Source organism: Pelodiscus sinensis, chromosome 2 (genome assembly GCF_052426305.1).
Source record: "Pelodiscus sinensis isolate ZL-2025 chromosome 2, ASM5242630v1, whole genome shotgun sequence".
NCBI classification, from domain to species: domain Eukaryota; kingdom Metazoa; phylum Chordata; order Testudines; family Trionychidae; genus Pelodiscus; species Pelodiscus sinensis.
In genome coordinates, this window is record NC_143053.1 from 105,072,525 (window position 1) to 105,094,304 (window position 21,780).

The 21,780-nt window shown below is 41.5% G+C and overlaps 1 protein-coding gene across 22 annotated transcripts in view; it reads right to left on the bottom strand.

Annotated features, from left to right (window-relative positions):
- LOC149525314 (uncharacterized) overlaps positions 1-21,780 on the bottom strand; it is a 398,451-nt gene that overhangs the window by 72,893 nt on the left and 303,778 nt on the right. For all 22 annotated transcript variants that reach the window (XR_016348815.1, XR_016348814.1, XR_016348819.1 and 19 more), the window contains one exon: positions 7,599-7,784. The gene's annotated coding sequence lies outside the window, so the exon portion shown is untranslated. The remainder of the gene's footprint in view (positions 1-7,598; positions 7,785-21,780) is intronic.

Below are 21,780 nucleotides of genomic sequence, written 5' to 3' on the forward strand. Positions count from 1 at the left end.
CTCTGCCCCAGGCGTCCCCAAGTCAGCCGCTGCTGAAACTGACCAGTGGCTGACTACAGGAAGCCCCTGCCCGGGCTTCCTGGAATCAGCCGCTGATCAGTTTCAGCAGCAGCTGACTTGGGGATGCCTGGGGTTCTTAAGTTGAATCTGTATGTAAGTCAGAACTGGCGTCCAGATTCAGCCGCTGTTGAAACTGATCAGTTTCAGCAGCGGCTGAATCTGGAGGCCAGTTCCGACTTACATACAGATTCAACTTAAGAACAAACCTACAGTCCCTATCTTGTACGTAACCCGGGGACTGCCTGTACTATGATAGATCTACATCTGAACCTTTTGTGGTGAAGAGTGGAGTCAAACAGGGATGTGTCCCTGCTCCTACCCTCTTTGGTATATTCTTCTCAGTCCTACTAAATTGTGCATTTCTAAACTCACACAGTGATGTATTTCTCTACACAAGGTTAGATGGTTCTCTTTACAACCTAACACGACTCAAGCCTAAAACTAAGGTAAAAAAAGTCCTCATTAGAGAACTCCTATTCACAGATGATGCAGCGCTTGTCGCACATAATGAAGACACGCTACAGACACTGATGGATTCTCTGTCCAGTTAGTAGACTATTCTCTCTTGACATAAGCATGAAGAAAACTGTTGTGTTTGCTCAAGGTATGTCTCAACCACCCAAGGTCATTTTTAATGACAATCCATTAGAGGTGGTTCAACAATTCTGTTACCTTGGGTCTACTGTCACTACAAATCTCTCCACGGACGAAGAACTGAACATCAGAATTCGGAAGGCAGCCACAACATTTGGCAGACTTACGAAACGAGCATGGAACAATCCCAAACTGACATTGAAAACAAAGATACTGATATACCAAGCATGCGTATTAAGTGTCTTGCTTTATGGATCTGAGACCTGGACTACCTACTTGTACCAAGAGAAAAAACTGAACAGTTTCCACCTTCACTGCCTTCACAGAATCATGAATATTAAGTGGCAAGACAAAGTTTCAAATGTAGATGTCCTATCAAGAGCTGGCATACCCTGTCTCATAGCGATGAGAAGACTTCGGTAGCTTGGCCATGTGAGGAGAATGAGTGATAAACGCCTTCCCAAAGAAATCCTCTTTGGTGAACTAACAAGTGGAGCAAGGGCAAGAGGAAGGCCAAAGTTAAAATTCAAAGATATATGTAAATACACTTTGAAAAGGTTTAACATCAATCCAAGCTCTTAGGAATCTATGTCATCAGATGGCAACACCTGGCGACAATTATTACAACAGGGCACGTCATTTTTCGATAGGACCTGTGCCAGTCATGCAAAAGAACTCCATCTCAGAAGGAAAATGTCTCAGACTCATGAAAACAGAAGTAGATTGGCATGTAGCTATTGTAATCAACTGTGCAAATCCAATATTGGATGCATAAGCCATGAAAGAAGTTGCAGCTCCACATACAACTCAGATTGTCACTGCCACTGCTTACCACCGTCTCTCGAGACGAATGGGCCATATAGATAGATAGATAGATAGATAGATAGATAGATAGATAGATAGATAGATAGATAGATAGATAGATAGATAGATAGATAGATAGATAGATAGATAGATAGATAGATATAGTATGTACAATCCTCTTAAAGTTTGCTTTTAGTAACTAATAGGCCTGGTTTTCCACTGCCTTGCAATTTACATACTCATTTACACCTGTGCAAAGTGGACATAAAAGTCTAACAACAGGTACTGTTTTAAACCCACATTGCACTGGAAAAAATGATTACATAAATTGCAAGGTAGTGGAGAATAAGACCTCAGGACTTTGTCCAAATAATACTTTCTTGATCACCAGAACTCCTTCATATGCATATTCAGTCAGAGCTGCTAACTTTATCAGTGTAAAAGTGATTTTATTATTTTACACTGATTAACACTACAGAGCCAACACAGTTCCAAAAGAATGAAATTGAGTGTTTTTATATTTTGCATATCTGGAACAGAATTGTTCATTAAATTATGAAACAAGCATCACAGCTTGACTTTCAGAAACTAGGCAAGACTGATATTTTAAAGCAAACAAAAACACACATAACCATCCTTTTACTTATACACTGAGCAAATGTTACATGGGACTCATTGGCTTTGTCTAGATTAAGGTTTTCAAAAGTGTTGTTAACATGTTAACCAACACACACACAGACACATTTTAAAAGTCTAACGTGGATAATAAAAAATGGTAAACTCATTCAATAATAACCTAAGGGGAACCAAGACTTTTACTTAGCCAGTTTAGCACTTTAGAAAACATTAAAGCATACACTACTTTATGTACACTGGATTTAAAATGTGTTAGAATATATTAGCTAATACAGTGTAACATGATGCCTTTAAATCTTTGTCTAAAAAGACTATTGAAGATGCATTTAGACTAATGTTTGTGGCCCTACTGTAACCCAAGGTAATTCTTTGCCTTAGAGTTAGCTAACACCTTTGCATCTAAGTGTTTAAATCACATTTTAAAACGCAGAAACTGGGTCTACAGACTGAGCTCACAGTACAGCATTTCAGCACAACAAACAGCTGAGTAGATGCTCATTCTCTGAAATCTGGGAAAGGACTGGATTTCAGAGCCCAAACTCAGGCTAGGGTACCCAGGTGTCCGGTTTTCAACGGACAGTTCAGTATTTTGGCCTTCCGTCCAGTAAAAAAAAACCAGAACACCAGACATGTAAAATGTTCAGTATTTTCTGTTTTCCTCGAACAGATGGCCGGTGGCATCTGCGAAGGCAGGGGGAGCAAGGAGCGTGGTAATTTAAAGGCGCAGCGGCCTTTTTTTTTCCTCTCAAATAGATGGCTGTCGTCATCTGAGAGAGCGGGGGGAGCGAGGTAATTTAAAGGTGCTTTTCATTATGTAGATTTTTTTGCTTAACAAGTTTGGGTTTTCTCCCCCCCGCCCCCCCCCTTTTTTTTTTGCTCAACCAATTTTTCCCTGCTGTTTAGAGCACAATACTGTGAGCCTAAGTCTGTAGATCTGGGCTCTGAGACTTGCTGCCATGGTTTTAAAACACAATGCTATTTGCTTCAGGGCACAGAAGTATGTTGTTTATTTCAGGACTAGTTAACCTGACCTACAGCATGGCTATAAACTTTTCTGAGGTCACATCCAGATAAAGCAACGTAGCACAATCTCATGTTTAACTCACTTTTCATAGCACACTGTAAGATAAGTGAAGAAAAAGGTGTTCATTATCAAGGCTATTCTGCTTCATCAATTTGCTATGTACAATTTCAAAATTAATATTACTTGTGAAACTGGACTACATGTTGACTGCATTGACTTTTTCACTGCATTTATTTATTTCAATTATTACTTTCTGCTATGCAATATGCATGGCTATCTTAAAAGTTGAATGAAATAAGATCCTTATATGAAGATATGGAATTATTCAAGGAGATGGGAAAATATGTAGCAGTTTAATACCTATATTTTCTTTTTGGCAGTCAGAATGATACCATGATTTTACTTGTGTAATAACAACCAGCATTTTATAAACTTCCCAATCAATAAGGATGCAAGAATGAGTACTGCTTATTTGATAATTAAGCAGGAATGAGCATAAAGCTGTAGCATCCATACAACAATGTACAGTAGGGTTAAATCTGAGTATGATAGAGAGTGGATGCTAAAATGATTTGACAAATAATAGCTTCTGAGTTCATTACCGCTATTCCCTGTAGAGTATTAACATACAACTATCAGCCAGTCAGAAAGAAGATTAAATCTGTTATGTTACTAGACATTTAAATATCATGATGCTGTCTTTAAACGCAATGGAACTTCCACCAGCACCTCGTCCGAATTTTCAAAATTTTAATATATCCAGTTGTGTTTGTTTACATAGAACCTACAAGTCTATTACATAAATCATAAGTTGCACTCATTCTTTACCATCACAGTTTTCCAGTATACACACATGGAACAAGAGGTTTATTTATAGTGATTCAGGCAGTGGTGGACCAATTAAGAAACAGAAAAGATCTATAAAGAGGAGAGGTTTTGTGCAGCATGAGAGTAAGCAAAGAATAACTAATGTTATTTAGCTCTGACAGTAACCAAAGTACAGGCAGTCCCCGGGTTACGTACAAGATAGGGACTGTAGGTTTGTTCTTAAGTTGAATTTGTATGTAAGTCGGAACTGGTACATATTGTAGGGGAAACTCTACCCAAACATTTCTCCAGAGCTCAGTTTTATTATCCCACACCTCACTTCCCTCAGTCCTCTATTCTCAAGCTGAGGTGTCTGCTGAGAAAAACCGCTCCGCTTCTCCCTGGTCTGCTGTGGGGGGCGCTAGCTTCGCGTCTCCTTGGTCTGCTGGGGGGAAGCAGCTAGTGCGAGATTGCCTCACCCTGTTTGTAAGTAGGGATCCGATGTAAGTCGGATCCATGTAACCCGGGGACTGCCTGTAGTACAACCAATTCTTCACATTCAGAGGTTAGGAGAAAATAAATGAAATGGCATTTTAGAAGAGGTGGGCCATATTCATAATTTCAAAATATTATGAATATTTGCTCCAAGAGAGCAAAATCAGTGGAATCTGGAATGTGTTCAGTCTATGATTGAGCAAAAGGAAGATAGACAAACCAAAATTTATTTCTTCTAACTATTGAGGGATTGCATTGACTGAGGCTAAGCAACTGCCTAGAATAGATTTTACACTGGAATTAAAATGAGAAGAGAGTTATAAGTTCACTTCTTTTCTGTAAATTTCTCCTTTCGTTCATTTTATAAATATGAGCTACAATCAGTGAAAGTCTAATTATTAAATTTAACACTTGCAGTTTGCCAGATATCCAATAGTTTATCGTTTTTCATTTTTCCTCTAAAGTTAAATGGTATCAGTATTTAAAGTTTCTGAGACTTCCCAATGGGAATTGTTCACAATAGAAATATACTTTCCTTGAGGGCTTAACAAAGTAGCATTTGATCTAATTTTTCCATTAAGGAAATTTATATGATTTTTCTGGGAAAACAACAGTTCAACTTATCTCCCTTAAGAGAGTTTTGTAATATCAAGCAGCAGTGTTACAGTTTTGTCCTTTGAAAGACCGTCAGCAATAAGGTGGGGAAAATGTCAGAGGTTGGAGGTGGACAGGGAAAATAACCCAAACTAACACCATGCACTAGAATTCCCCAAGGAAAATTCATGTTTATTAAGCTACTATTCTTGTCCAGTAAAGGTTAGTGAACATTTGAATGAATTCCTCCTGGGTCAAATAAAGTGGAAAGGGGGAGTAGATATGATAATATCTGACAGGCCTTGGTTTTCAGCTTGTGGCACTGGTACTATTTTCTACTATTTCAAGTTCTGGATCCTAGTTTCTGATTATATACCAACAATTCAAATCTCTCTGTATGTACACACGCTAAGAAGAACAAAAATAATTATTCATGTTCACTGCAGTGCAAAAATCATTCATTTTAATGTTGCATTATCGTGAGCATTTCACAGCTTCATACATAATGGCAGGGGTTAAGCATGCTGTATTCAGCTGTATTATAACGGAAATTTTCTTTTGCTACATTTCTTTCCAAATTTAGCATAGCTTTCAAGTCAGAATGAACCACTACTTCTACTTAGAATTTGAACCAATCAAAGTCAATGAAAAGACTCCCATTCATTCCAGAACATATTAGTGCAGGCTCCTGATGTCTACAATGTAGAGATATACCTGACAAAGTAGTAACCTCAAAGCACAAGATGCAAAGTTTCTGATAATTTCACATTTTAGCTAGTGTCTCTACAAGTATAATTGTCCCTTTTGTTCCTTAGTATCTACTTTAGTGACACGTAGCACCAGAAAGAAGTCAAATCAACGTCATTGGAGAATAGACTTCTAATAAAAAAAGCAGAGTTCTCAGATTTTTTTAAAGTTCTTGCAGCTTCATACAGCAGTTGCATTCCTCTTCACTCACTAAAGTTTGAATCCACTACAGTTACTGAGAGTTAGGCCATGTTTACACTAAAGTTTAGTCTGTGCCAAGTACGTCAGCATAAAAACGCAGCAGTTAGTGTATCACTCACGTGTGTTCATACTTGACTGCTTGCATCAGTACTGCACATATTCACAAGGGGTGCCTGTGTTGACACAAACTGTGATGCACTGTACAGTGTAGCCTTTTAAACAGTTAACTGATAAGCCTAGGTTTATTGGTTAGCATTCACGATTACAAACAGGTTCTCATGCCACCCAGGGAGCCAGGTGCCATCCCATGCTGCTGCCTCTGATACAGACGCAACAGTGCAGAGCAGCAGATAGCTCCCTGAGCGCACGGCAGCAGGCAGGAGCCAGTATCCACAGGGAGCCAGCTTAAAAGCTGGATCCCAGTATACACCAGCTCCCGGAGAGTCCACTTGCGTATAACTGTGTAACTGCTGAAATTTTCAGTGATTACACGGTTTACTTAATTACATGCATTTTAAGATTCCTAATGCTCTCTGGTATCCCAGTGAGCCATGTTCTACCCTCTCACACAATGCCTTGTAGGGAGTTTTCACAATTCACTGTGGGAAGCAAGTGGTCAAGCTCCCATTATGCAAATTTTTCCATCCAAGAAAGCCAAGCCTATTGCATAATTTTCACACCTTTAAAAAAAAAAATCTCACACCTGTGTTGTTCTTGTCACTGTTCATCATCTCTGACAGAAGAATGGAGCCAGTGGCACTTGTTTTTTATAATTTGGCAAAATGAATTGCAACCAGATCTTTCCTTCCATTGAACTCCTACAGGCCGGAACCCTGAGCCCTTTAAATTGCTACTCAAGCACATTGACGCTGAAGCTCTTGGGCTGCCGGGGAAGGGGACTCCAGGTAGCATTGTGGGGGGCAGCACTGTGGTCCAGACAGTGCTGAGGGAGGCAGCCCTTGACCTCGTCGTCCTGTCTGCCTGAGCTTCGCGCTTTCTGGGAGTGAAGAACCAGCCCCCTCCACACCTTCCCAAGGGTCTGGCTTCACTGTTTGTTCCCCTCCTTGGACACGTTTGAAGATATTCACCTTGGAATAGTTAAAGGCTGTAAAACTAAATTCATTCAAAAATCAGGGTTTTTTTTTCAAATACAAGTCTCCTTCCTCTTTTTCCTGCTCAATAGCCATCTGACATTGTTTAAACAACAATCCATTTGCATGATTTAAAATTCCATATATTGTAGCTTCTGAAATGTTCATCTTTAACTGCAGAATTGAATTCCTATTCAATGACATGACCCAGCTGACATGTAAATATAATAACATGAAGTTGACCTGTCAGTATGCCAGACATGTAGCAGTATCATCCAAAATGCATATCAGACCAATCCCTATTTCAAATTTAATAATAAATGAGTTCCTAGGATGCAAAACAGTGAAGATCAGAAATCCCACAAGAAATTTCTATCACCTGGAATTCAGATGCCCACATTCATAGACAGCTACCAAGAAAAATCAAGGACAAAATAAAATGAATGCAAATACATTTAAATCAAACAGTATTTCTGGCATCGTTTATGAGTGATGGATTTAAAAAAAGGAAAATTAGAAATGAGTTTGAGAGCATTGGTTCTCACCCGTAATCTTCAGTATCCACAGAAAGGCATAACTTGGACATAGCTTGGTCACAACTGCAGCACCTTCTGCCATAGCAGCAAGACTGGCAGGCTAGCCTTTCTGGTCATCAGTGAACAGCTCCTGAGTGGGTCCCTCACTTAGCAGCACTGGCTTGATTTCTGGGCCTCATTGCTAGCCAGGAAAACCTTTAGAAAACAAAAACAACACAAGAAGATCAGCCAAAGAGCAAGGAGTGCAAGACTCCAACACAAGCACTGTGAGGAAAGCTGCTGAAAAATGAAGATTAGGCAACTTTGGCATCATTCAAGCAAAGTGATTTCCAAATTGGATTGGAGACATATACAGGCAGTCCCCGAGTTACGCGGATCTGACTTATGTCGGATCTGCAGTTACGAACGGGGTTTTTCTCGCCCCGGAGGATGGGAGCGGCGGGATGCCCAGATGCGCCGCGGTCCTGCCGCCCGCGTCCTCCGGGGCGAGAAAAGCTGCACCGCGTCTCCCTGGTCTTCTGGGGGGGGGGAGCCCCCCCCAGCAGACCAGGGAGATGCGGAGCAAAGCCACGGAGCACGCGGGCAGCGGGACAGCCCAGACGCAACGCGGCTGTCCCGCTGCCGGCATCCTCCGAGGCTTTGCTCCCCGTCTCCCTGGTCTGCTGGTCTCCAGGGAGACGCGGAGCAAAGCCGCGGAGGACCCGGGCGGCGGGACCGCAGTGCATCTCGGTCCACCGCCCGCGTCTCCCTGGTCTGCTAGTGCGCCCCCTTCCCCCCGCCCCCCCCCCCCAGCAGACCAGGCTTTTCTCTGGACGCCTGTGGTAGAGCAGCTGGGGTGCTGCCGGTTGGTCCCGCAGCGCCGATCCTCGGCGCTACTGGACCAACCCGGCAGCACCCCAGCTGCTCTGCCCCGGGCGTCCCCAAGTCAGCCGCTGCTGAAACTGACCAGCGCTGACTACAGGAAGACCAAGGCAGAGTTGCTCTGCCCTGGGGTTCCTGGAATGAGCTGCTGATCAGTTTCAGCAGCAGCTGACATGGGAACAGCTGGGGTTCTTAAGTTGAATCTGTATGTAAGTCGGAACTGGCGTCCAGATTCAGCCTGTTGAAACTGATCAGTGGCTGATTCTAGGAAGCCCAGGGCAGAGCAACTCTGCCTCGGGCTTCCTGTAGTCAGCCGCTGGTCAGTTTCAGCAGCGGCTGAATCTGGACGCCAGTTCCGACTTACATACAGATTCAACTTAAGGACAAACCTACAGTCCCTATCTTGTAGGTAACCCGGGGACTGCCTGTAGTCTTACAGCTAAAGGTTAACTCATTTGAATCACCCGGTCTTTAATAACTTTAAATAGGTGGCAAAACACAAGCCATTTCCTCTATATCTGTAACTTCTGTTGAGTTCAGTAGTTCAAAAAGTCTTATTATCACAGCAGATAAGACAGAATTATGACTCTGGGTTCGACATAGTAGAGTGCCTCATTACACATTGTCACAGACATCACACAGTGCACCACAGATTTTTTTTTCCCCTCAAGGAGAAATAATGAGCTGTCCTGGGTCCACGGTGCTTTTTACAGCATCTCAGATGTTTGCCTTTGTTATTTTTTTCATTTAAAAAATAGCAGCCAAAGAAAACAAAAAGTAAAACAATGGTATAAACCTAATAAAGACCACAATGCCATTGTTGCTGACTGAGCAAATACTGTATTAGAGAAATAAATCTGTTTATTTGTCATTCCATTGTGATAAATGGGATGCCCACTTATTCTATCTTGTACAATTCCCTCCTCATTATCATCCCGTCCAGTTTGCTGCAGGCCATGACGTAGTCTTTGATAATAGTTTTGGCATATGTTTCCTAGGGAAAGGCCTGGACACCCTTCTGCTGACTGGATGTCCATCGCGTTAATACTGAAGATACTTATGTGCTGCCTCCCGCTGTGTCAAACCCTCAACACCCACATAATCTGTCACTATCATTTAATACCATCCAACCAATATTAACTGTACAGATAGTACAGACCTTCTTCCTACAAATGGACAATGTATGTATTTATATTGTGCATGCACATGAAACACACCATCTATATTAGCAAAAACACAACATTTAATGACAGATAGGCATGCAGCAGAGTACGAGCCATCCACCCAAAACCTTAAAAGCAGGGAAATAAAAAGATAAAGAGGAAAGACATGTGCACTCCTTTTCACCTTCACATTGGGTACAACACTGCTGGCAATATACTGCAATGTTCCATAATGCTTTTATTTCCATTCCCCATAGATACTCGAAAGAAGAAACAACCCTATAACAACCAGTTTATTTAGGTGATACACTAGCTCCTACAAAAGCACTCAGATGCTGAATAAAAAATCCTCATTAACAAAAACACCCCAACCTCAAAAAAAAAAAATTACAATTTGAGTAAACAAAAAGAATAAAAACAAGGCAATGCAACAACAATGGTAGCGATTTAAGAATGCTTCAAAAATAAGCTTTGAGGATGTTTTTTTAATGGGCAGAGATGAAATTACATGAATTTCAGGAGGAAGCGAAAGCTCAATCATCTACTGACTTAAAGCAACATGGCTTGAAGCCATTCTAGCTTCATCAAATTCATACTTTAGTGTAAAACCTCACCAGTCACCTGAGCTGTAGTAAGGCAATATAATTTCCCAAATGCATGGGCTGAGAGACAATCCGATATCCTGATCTGTTGACAGAATCAATATAAAAAGCATATGATGTAATTTTTTGTTTTATTAAAACTCACTGAGCTCAGAAATTCACCATTCGCTTCTACTGTTTGATTGAAACTCTCTAAAGCATCCTTAACTGCAGTGCAGCTTCTGCTGCACAAGAATATGAAGATGACTATCTAGTACCTTGCTGTTTTCCACAGCAAGCAAAATTATTAAACTATGACTCAACTGCATCTTATTGCCTTGTCAGGTGCATCTGGGAGGACAATTCTCTGAGAACCAAAAATACTAAATCTAATGCATTTCCCTGGCCAGCATTTCCGAGCTCAAGGTGAAACATGACAGCAGTGGTCGCCCTGAAGGTAAAGAGTATGAAGAAAGCAACACAGGGAGGTTACCAATACAATATCCAACCCTCTATAATAAAATACCTGAACAAATATTAAAATAGTCAGGGAAAAACACATACATGCCCATGCACACAAAAGAAATAGTTTAGCATCTACAGCAATAAAAGCGCTTCATATAAGAGTATGCAGTATGTTCTTGTATGCCTGAGCCCATCTAGAAACAGATAACTGACCTCTGCAGAAAGCAATATTTCATTTTGTTTTAAGGAGCCAAACTATTGCTTATAGGATTCTGCACTGCATCTGGGATAGATTCAGGTTTCTAGAATCCATTCCATACTGATGTGTTCGCAGGATTGGTAGTGCATGTATGTGTTGCACGCACACATAACTTATGATATACCAATCCAGAGATGCTGGCTGTCTCGTGAGCTAGTATTTCTTCCTTTATTAAGCAAGACAGCAGAGCAAACCAGAGTTTGAAAGCAAAGGATGAAATGTGACACAGGAGTGCTCTAGAACTGGAAGTTTTGTTTGGATATTTTTCCATGCTCAATGAATAAATAATAACCATATTGCAAACCTTAAGAAAGCAAAAATCTTGTATCAGTTTCCACAAACTCATGAAATTGCCTTTCCCAGCACACGAGCGTTTAAAAAAAAAAAAAAGACTACATTGTACATAGAGGTGTTATGTCCTTTGAGTTTTAACTCCTCTGTCCAATGTTCTGTAATGGTACGTCTCCACCACAGAGAAGATTAAGCTGTAATGGTACGTCTACACCACGGCTGCCACTGTCGATCTTTCAGAGTTCTAATTAGCAGGTCTAGGGAAGACAGCTAATTTGAACTGAGAGGGGGCACTCCAGACGATGCCAGTAGTCCTGCTTCTATAAGAAGTAAGGGAAGTCGAAGGGAGAGTGTTCTCCCTTCAACTTCCTGCAGTGTGGACAGCGCCAAAAGCCGAGTTAAGCTTCTTCAACTTCAGCTATGTTATCTAAATTCAACCTTATCCCAACTTAACCCCAGTGTAAGAGAGAAATAGTGTTTTTCCATACTCCCAAATTTATTGGGTAAAGTGATTTTGGCCCCTGCTGTTGGAGCTCTCATCCCACATCTGCCAGTCTCCTGCCTAGAAATGAACTCTATCCCCTAAATACATCAGTTCAACCCCCAACGTCATCTTCCTACCCTTGGGCTCTTCATCCCTCTCTCTGCTAGGTTTAGAGGGATGCAGCAATGTCACCAGGGTGGGGAGGACTGATCCAGGAGCTCTTCATCCCCAACTTTCTCCTCCCAGACTAGGTGTTTCAAACAGAAAGGAGCAGCTCTCCTTTGATCTCTCTTCAGTTCCCTATTCCCCTTTCTATTCCCATGAGAATGTCAGGTGCTGTGGGCAAGAAGGAGAGACAGTTCCGTTTGTGATGATGCTGACTGTTTATTCTGTCACAGGATGCATGCAAGCTGGGAACAGGCAATCAGATGGCTCAAATTTGTTAAAGAGCTGATGTGACTCATGTCATTGTGAGACTGGCTCTAGTCCTGCCCCAGCCTAATCTTGGAACTGGCAAACAAAATGGAAGAGCTGGTGACACTGTCATGATAATGAAGCTTGTCCTCTTACTCACAGTGTTTTTGAAATTTTCCAAAGCTGGGATGTTTAATAAAACATTAACCAAAAAGTCAACTCTGTTACTCAGTGTTCATGTTATTGCTTTGGAATCCCCAAACTTGTCATTCCCTAGCATTGGCATGTTGAAGAAATTTAACTATGGATCAGTAGAAAGGGTGTAAATTGTATTGCTTCATTGACATTTAATACAAGGCACTTCTAAAGAAGAGAGGATTGGCATTTCAAATCCTATGTGACTGGAAGTGAGGTTAGGGGCCTTAAAACTGTGGACCAGAGCCCTTCTCACAAAAATTAGAATTGAGGGCTCTCACATTATCAGAATCTCATGACTGTAAGATATTAGAGGCTATTTGCTGTCATTTAGAGCCTTTGTAAACTACACTTCCCATGGTCTTCTAATCACAGATTCATAGAACTGGAAGGGGCATCTAGAGGTCGTCAAGTCCAGTCTCCTGCACTTATGGCAGGACCAAGCACCATCTGGACATGACAGGTGTTTGTCTAACCTGTTCATAAAAATCTTCAATGATGAAGATTCCACAACCTCCCTAAGCAATGTATTTCAGTGCTTAATCACCCTGACAGAAAAGAAGTGTTTCCTAATGTCCAATCTAAACTTCCCCTACTACAATTTAAATCCATTGCTTTTCATCCTATCATCAGAGGTTAAGGAGAATAATTTTTCACCTTCCTTCTCCAACTACATTTTAAATATTTGAAAACTGTTATGTCCTTTCTCAGTCTTGCCTTTTTCAGATCAAACAAACGCAGTTCTTACAATCTTGCCTCATAGGTTATGTTTTCTAAACTTTAACCATTTTTGTTGCTCTTCTCTGGACTTTCTGCAATTTGTCCACATCTTTCCTAAAATGTGGTGCCCAGAATTTGACATGATATTCTAGTGCAGAGGCCTAATCAATGTAGGGAAGAATTATTTTTTGTGTCTTGCTTATAACATTCCTGCTAAAGCATCCAAGAATGATTTTTTCTTATTTTGTAACACTTACACTGTTGACTCATATTTAGTTTGTGGTCCACTGTGAATGATATATCCCTTCCTATGCAGTCATTTCCTATTTTGAATGTGTGTAATGGATTGTTTCTTCCTAAGTATACTACTTTGCATTTGTCCTTATTGAATTTCATCCTATTTATCGGAGATCATTTATCTAGTTTGTCCAGATCATTTTAAATTTTCATCCTGTCCTCCAAAGCACCTGCAACCCCTCTCAACTTGTCATCATTCCCAAACTGAATAGGGGTGTGATATACACTGTTCATAAGCTCTATGCCACTATCTAAATAGTTGATGAAGATATTGAACGGAACCCATTTCAGAACTGATCCTTGCAGAACTCAACTTATGCCATTCCATCATAACTGTGAACCATTGATAACTACTCTCTGGGAATGGTTATTCAACCAGTTATGTACCAACCTAATAGTAGCTCCATCTAGGTTGTATTTCCTTAGTTTATTAATGAGAATGCCATGTGACACTGTATCAAAAGCTTTACTGAAGTCTAGATATAGCTCTTCTACAATTTCCCCTCACTCCATCCACGAGGCTCGTCAGCTTCTTTTGACAGGGTATCAGGTTGATTTGACAAGATTTGTTCATGACAATTCCATACTGACTGTTTCTTATCACCTTATTATCTTCCAGATATTTGCAAACTGATTCCTTCATTATTTGCTCCAATATTTTTCTGGGTATAGAAGTTAAGCTGACTGGTCTGTAATTCCCGGGGTTGCCCTTATTTCCTCTTACTTCCTCTTTTTACCCTTATTAAAAATGGCTACCATTTCTCCATTCTCTCCCCCACCCACACACACCCACACCGACACCCTCTTTGGGTGAAACAGGGCTGCCCTTAGTTACCCACAGGTATCCACAATATTTAAAATAGACAAGAAACCATGAAAGAAGAGGAAAATATGAGCAGGAAGGAAATTGAGGGCATATGCATATGTATTTCTTACATATGAGGAATGTAAGAAAAAAAAGAGATATAAGCAGAAAAGAAGATGTTTTCCATGTGTAATTTTCTAACCAAGCAAAAGTGGCTTTAAAATTTAATTGCATTTTTAACAAATGTGCCTTTTAATTACTTTAGATACAAAATTATATTCAACTGAAAAGTAACAGCACAAAAATGTGAGATTAGACTATAAGAGGAATTGTAAATGGGAAAAAATACCCTCTAATATCTATTGTATAAAGACTGAGGAGCTAACAAGATAAAAATTATAGTTAGATGCCATCCCTATCTGTGGGCATGCATCAGCATGTACAAATGGGTACTGTGTACCCATTTACACAAGTTACTAACGTGGAAAGCAAGGCATGACAAATGTCACTCATCTAAGACTGTTTTGGTTACATTTCCTATCATCAAGCAGGCAGGAAGCGTTCTCAGACTCACAAAGAAGCAAACAGAAGCCAGAGCTAAAAGTAGATTCTTTTTCTGCGTGCTATTACTCTGAAAGAACGGAAACCATATGGGGATTGGGTTATTATTCAGCTAGTTAGAGCCTTCAGGTGGCTTCAAATTAAAAAGAAAGATTGTCAACAGATGTACCCATTCACTCTACATCCTTTTTTCAGATAGTGTTTTAACACATTATTATAACTGCATCCAATAGTGCTTCTAAAGCCAAACGTAAGCCAGCAATTCCATATCTGATTGGTATTTTACTCTAAGAATTCACACATCGATAACTTAGCTGTAAAAATTCACTCTGGGCTGAGCCTTTAGGTTTTTTAAGTGGTCAGATGTAGTTGTAAGCAGGTCAGACATTTCTACATATTAAATATACTAAGACTGGCACAAATAAACTCGGCTAATGTATCTCTGTACATTCACTAATTCAGCAGAGTTCCCTACTAGCCTTCTCTTGTGAGCAAGCTCATCCAACATGTCCCCACTACATGATGTCCCAATATTCCATTGATTTGAAAGAAATTGCCATAGGCAACTATATCCTAGGGCCGTGGTCATCAACCCGTCAATCGCGATCTACTGGTCGATCTTGGGGGACCAACCAGTCGAGCGCGAGGCTTTTGGGGTTCCTCCTCACTGCCCCCACCCCCCAAGATGAATGCCGTGCTGATGCAAGCTCCAGGAACAACAGAGGTAGCACGGGCTTCCAGCGGGGTCGGGAGAGTTATGCAGCCACGCGCCTAGTACCAGAAGTACACAAGCTGCTCCTTCCTCCCCCCTGAACAGCCGGAGCAGTACCTAAAATGCCGGTCTGTTGCACACTGCGGACTTTGTTCCCCTACTGCCTTCCCGCGCGCGGGGAAAGGGTTGGGTGTCCCGGACTGTGCCGGTTCTGGCTGCTCAGGCAGTGCATGCTGCCACGGGGAGGGGAGGAATAAGGCGCAAGCTTCCCAAGAGGTTGCGGTGGCATGGTCTGGGACTCTACCCTCCCGCACAGACAGGCAGCAGGGGAATAAAGTCCCAAGCATGCCATCGCCAGATTAGAAGGAACTTTGAGTAACAGTAGCAGCTCCTCAGCAATGGGAGTGACAGGCCTCTCTGGAAGCTCAGGCTGGTCTGCTGGGCAGCAGACATTCTCAACATCCCATTCCAGAAGCAAGGAAGAAGCATCTGTCTTCTTTGGCAGCTCCCTCTCAAAGGAGCTGTTGGTGCAGCCTTTTATACTTCCTCTCCCTGTCCTGCCCCTCTACTTCTGACATGTGGGAGTGGCCTTCCTGTTTCCACCCACCACACAGCTTGCAGCATTCCCTCTGTGTCTGCCTTTGAGGGAAACCACACCACCTTGCCAGTGTGGGACAGCAGGAGAAATAGCTGTGCATTAGGGTATTTCCTCCAGATATTTGAAATGTGAACAGAAAATTATCAGAGACATTTCAAATATAGAGACCAAACAGTTGATTATACAAATATTAACCAGTTGTAGCACAGGTAGGGTATTCTTACTGCCAACCAGGGAAATGTACATGGAAATCTACTGGCGCAGTACTTTAATTCATTCATATAGTGCCATAAATTGATATCTATCATCTTATGGGTTAATCTGCTACCATATTGCAATTTGCAAGGATAGGCTCAAAGACTCAAAAGCAAAATATGCACAGAATACTAACTACGATACTTCTAAATTTAGGGACACCAATCAAACACAGGATTTACAAGTTTTCACTCATCAGATTAGTATAAAAGATAGCCATGGGCAGAAGGAAAGATTTCAAAATATTTATTCTATGAATGTAATTTGTTATTTTTAAAAGCACAAGTATAACGATAGTAGATAATACCCTACGGCAAAAAATTAAGAACAATTATTTCTTCAAGATTTTACCTTAGAGAAAACAGATATACCCCTTTGCCCGAAACGTCCCTGGGAAAAACTTTTCTTTAAATGAAACATTCAGAATGATACGTTATTGAGCAGGAAAGCTGATGGTTAAAAATAAGTAACGGCAATGCAGTTGAAAGCCCTTTAGCCTTGCATATTAAAGCATCCTTACCCTTCTCTTCCATTATCCCTGCCACGGCACATGAACTTTTCAAATATTGCTGCTGAAGACAGCTTGCGGAGGCTTTTAGTAACATTAGGATATTACTTATTGCTTACCAAATGCATGAAAAGTGACTTAAGTAAAGAAAAAATCATTCCAATAGTATTTTCAGGAGGAACCAGATTTCATTCATTCAAGCAAATTTGGGTACACACTCCTTCAGGCTTTCTTATCCAGTCTACTAAACTACCTTCAACAATTGTAGGATCTTTAATATAAGTCAGTTCAATGAACAAGATCTAGATTTTACAATAGAAATTGTGGACTGTTTATTCTAACAAGGACACTAAACTCAGTCTAAAGGCAAGCTATCAAACTTGGCAACAAGGGTTAACCATAATACAAGCTCAATGTCAAGGTTCCCTCCAACCCCAATTAATGATAGCATTTCATGAAATGTAACCATATGCTAGCAATCTGAGCCTGAACCTAATTTCTGAACTAGTAAAGCCTAAATGAATTCAAATCCTTCAATCCTGCCCTTCTCTTTGGCTTTAACAACTCATTTGAAAGGCTTTTTGAGATTTTGTTTTTCAATCAACATATGATTAACATCAGTAATGACTGGACAATCAGCCACATCATCCATAGTCATTGGATACCTTCCTGTAATCTTGCCAAATCCCACACACCCCTCACCCTCCACTGGTCATATTCTGATGGTCAATTAAAATAGCTCTTTTCCATGATGGACTCATTATAGAAAATGCAGGCAAATAGATGTTGTGCCTGGGTTGCTAAGTTTTTATGACAATTTTGCAAAGCTACTTTACCGTTATATGAAGTCTCCAAATTATACATATGCATATTGTATTTTAAAATGACAAAAATACATTTTAGTTTTCTCTCTCTGCTGATGTTTGCAGGATGGCTCCTGTCAATTTTCTATAAGTGCCCAGCCTCTGACACTGTATTATACACTCACACAGTGTCTGCTTGAAAGATCAAAGGGACATTGGGATAAATCATGCCATAACAATTACTGGTATAATTATAATTACTAACACAGTCACATTTTGTTTCTCTATCAGTATTGTAACTCTAGGCATTGAGATATCGCAGTGTTTGGTTATTTGTTACTTAAGAAAATGTTCCCAGTACAAAGATCTCTGGCTGCAAGTGCAACACCACATTTCCCAAATACTACAGGCAGTCCCCGGGTTACGTACAAGATAGGGACTATAGGTTTGTTCTTAAGTTGAATTTGTATGTAAGTCGGAACTGGCTCCAGATTCAGCCGCTGCTGAAACTGATCAGCGGCTGACTACAGGAAGCCCCAGGCAGAGTTGCTCTGCCCACGGCTTCCTGGAATCAGCCGCTGATCAGTTTCAACAGCGGCTGAATCTGGACTCCTGGGACAGAACAGCTGGGGAACTGCTGGGTAGGTCCCCACAGGACCAACCCGGCAGCACCCCAGCTGCTCTACCTCAGGCGTCCCGCAACAAAAGCCTGGTCTGCTGGGGGGGGGGGGGGGCGCACTAGCTGTGCCCCCTCTCCCCCCAGCAGACCAGGGAGACCCGAGCAAAGCCGCGGAGGCGCAGAGGTCCCGCCGCCCGTGCGGCTTTGCTTCTTTGCCCCGGAGCAAAGCCGCAGAGGCGGGGGACCCCGCTGCCTGTGCGGCTTTGCTCGGGTCTCCCTGCTGTGCTGGGGAGTCCCCCCCAGTACATCAGGGAGACCCGGAGCAGCTTTTCTCGCCCCGGAGGACGTGGTGGCAGGACCACTGCGCTATGGGCGGTCCCGCCGCCCGCGAGCTCCGGGGTGAGAAAAGCCAAGTTCGTAAGTGCGTAAGTCGGGGACTGGCTGTATATAAATCACACCGAGTCATCTAAATAAGAATCACAGCTGCAAAATAAACACCCACATCCACAGGTGAAGGCCAGCTAGATTTACACCATGCTATGAAGCTGCTGATGAGGAAGACAACTATAATCACCACCACCACTACTATTCTGGCTCTGCTGGATCTCTGATCAGCTAAATTCCAGTATCAAGAGTGCTCCATGAAACTGTACCAGGTCACAGAGTTAAATTACTGAATGTTAGCTCAAGTGCCTAAAAGTTGACATTTCCACCCAGATGTACACAGAGAGAAGAGGCTTCAATTCCGAGGTTTATATCCACCATTTCCAGGTGGCATTATCCAGGAACTCAGGCCCTTCCTTCTCTTCTGAATTCTGGTACAGGGTCCCTGTATATCCAGTAACTGCCAAATTCACTGTATATGACTGTATCACTTTTCTCCTGCGTCACTCCCTTCATGACCTGCCTACCAGTCCTAGACTTCTTTACTGACGTTCCCAAACTGGACATTTGTCCACTACTCCAGGCATCCTGGCTAGTCATTGTGGAGGACCAAAGTCTCATCACAGGTTATTCACCAAAAGCCTAGGTCCCCTCATGCTGAGTTCTAGCCACTTCTTATTGTCCACGCCCATGCAATGGCATATGATGCCACGTCCACTGAACCAATCAATCATATGCTCCAACTTGTGACTAAAAGGGTTATCCACTTATAACAGACTTCCTGGTCTTCATAGGAATCCGCCACCCCCTGCCATCTTTGTTATAAGTGGCCAGCCTGCCATAATTTCAATTTATGAGCATCATTTATGTCTTGTCTAGGCAGAACTCCAGCTAACTTGGTCTCATCCAATTTATGATTTAGGTCAAGTTCTTTGAAAGTAAATATCTGTCAAAATTGGATACAATAAAGACAAACAGATACATGTTTTCTACATAATGATCTAATTAATTCATTGCACCAGTAGTCTCCCATATCCTAGGCTCTCTCAGTGAATGAAAAGAAGGAAACAGGTCCAACAACAACAAAGTTCACCTGATCTATCTTTCACAGGATGAGCACAACCACCAAAAAAAGGAGTGCAATTTCATGCAAGACTCAGGAAGAAAGCAAGAGTGAAAGGAACGTAGGAAATCTGAAGTTTCTAGTTGATATCAGAGCCACCTGACCACAACCTCCCCAACCTGCAGTAGGAAAGAAAAAATTAGAAAAAGAGAGATAAATGGCCAGACTGCCAACCTCAAAGACCCATTAATCTGAAATAAAATGGCATTCTCTCCTTTCACAGGATTTAACTGTAAATTTAAATTTACAAACACCTAGTTTTGTCACATCTGTTTTATACACTTTAAATAACAATAATGAATGTTCTTGATATCTATTTTTAGTATTCTGCTACATAATCTTAATGTTCTAGCTTTGCTGCCATCTTCCTAACTTTCCTACCAGTTCAGTCTGGTTACTGAGAAAGTTAAGTTGCGGTTAAGCAAGTCAATGTAAGGGATGGGTGCTGGAAAGGGAGGGAGAAATGAACAGACCAGGGTCTGTACAAAGCAGGGCAGTTTTGTGGTTGTCAATTTCCAGTGCTACTAACAGAATCAATTATTAAACTGCTCATGCCCTTTGAACTTCATGGGGTATGATCTATACAAGAATACACCCTGTCACTGATACGCACAGATGTTGAAACTGTAAGGCTAATTCCCTTGCTTGAAAGGAATCAAAATATCCTGAGGACACCTGGTGCACATTAAAGCCAGCTTTGATTTCAAAGTCAGAAATACAGGGGAAGTACAGGTCCTCTCCAAATGTGACTTTCCTTTCAAATTTTCATTAACACTATCTATCCCAACAAATCATCATAAAAAAAAAAAAAAAAAAAGTTCTTCCTGCCTAGCTCTTTCAGCCCTAACTGTGTGGAAAACATGATTAGAAGACATAACTAAGTTGTGAGGTTCAACAAGTCTGTTTTGCTACTTCATCAGTAACATCAAAACCCTGTGTGGACATCACATGGCTCTTCTCCTATGTAGGGAGCTGCTTGACCCCAGGGAACAGCAGTTGCGCAAAGTTACCATAAGCAGTTGGAATGCAGTACACCTTCCCTGCTCTTTCCACATGATTACTGAAATGGATGTGGCTTTGGCACATGAAAAGTGAAGACACTTGGAAATACAGGAATTGCTAAACAATCAGATCAGTGGTTCAACTAGTTTGGCATTCTGACTTCAGGAATGGCCAGTTTCAGGAAAAAAAGTGATCGTTACCAGAATATCCTGAATGCATGGCCTTGAAACAGGAAATCTTTAATTTCAAGGTTTTCAAAATTCCGGGTTTCTCTTCTGCAGCTAAAAACATACTGGCTATGTCTAGACTGCAGGCTTCTTTCGAAAGAGGCTCTTTCGAAAGCATCTTTCGAAAAAGCCTCTTTCAAAAGATCGCGTCTAGACTGCAGGCGGATCTTTCGAAAGAGAAATCCGCTTTTTCGAAAGAGAGCACCCAGCGAGTCTGGATGCTCTCTTTCGAAGACGGCCTCTTTACATTGAAGAACGCCTTCTTTCGAAAGAGGAACTTTCGAAAGAAGGCGTTCTTCCTCGTGAAACGAGGTTTACCGCCATCGAAAGAAAAGCCGCGTTCTTTCGAAATAATTTCGAAAGAACGCAGCTTGAGTCTGGACGCAGGGGAAGTTTTTTTGGGAAAAGGCTACTTTTCCCGAAAAAAACCCTGAGTCTGGACACGGCCACTATAAGAAACAGTCAGAATAGAGCACACGCTGCTTTCCTTCTCTGCTCTAGACTCTGGTCATTATATCACCTGTAACAGGCAAAACACAGACAAGAATAGGTTGACAAGTCAATAAAAGGGAAACTGATTATCAATGGTGGATTTTAAAATGCACATTGTAAATTTTTGTACATCTCTATGTGTACATTAATTTGGGATAATAAATGGTGGCTTATATTTATTTGTTTCAAAAGGACTGGGATTTGTTTTCTTTCTTCTGGTTAAAGTTTATACAGTGATCAGTGATGCACCCTGGCCACTATTTTACAACTCTGACCTACCAAGAAAAAAATCACTGGACGCTGCACTCCCTTTAAAAAATAAAAGTGCTTAGCATACGCCCTTTACTCTTCCACCTGGTTCACAAAGTTACA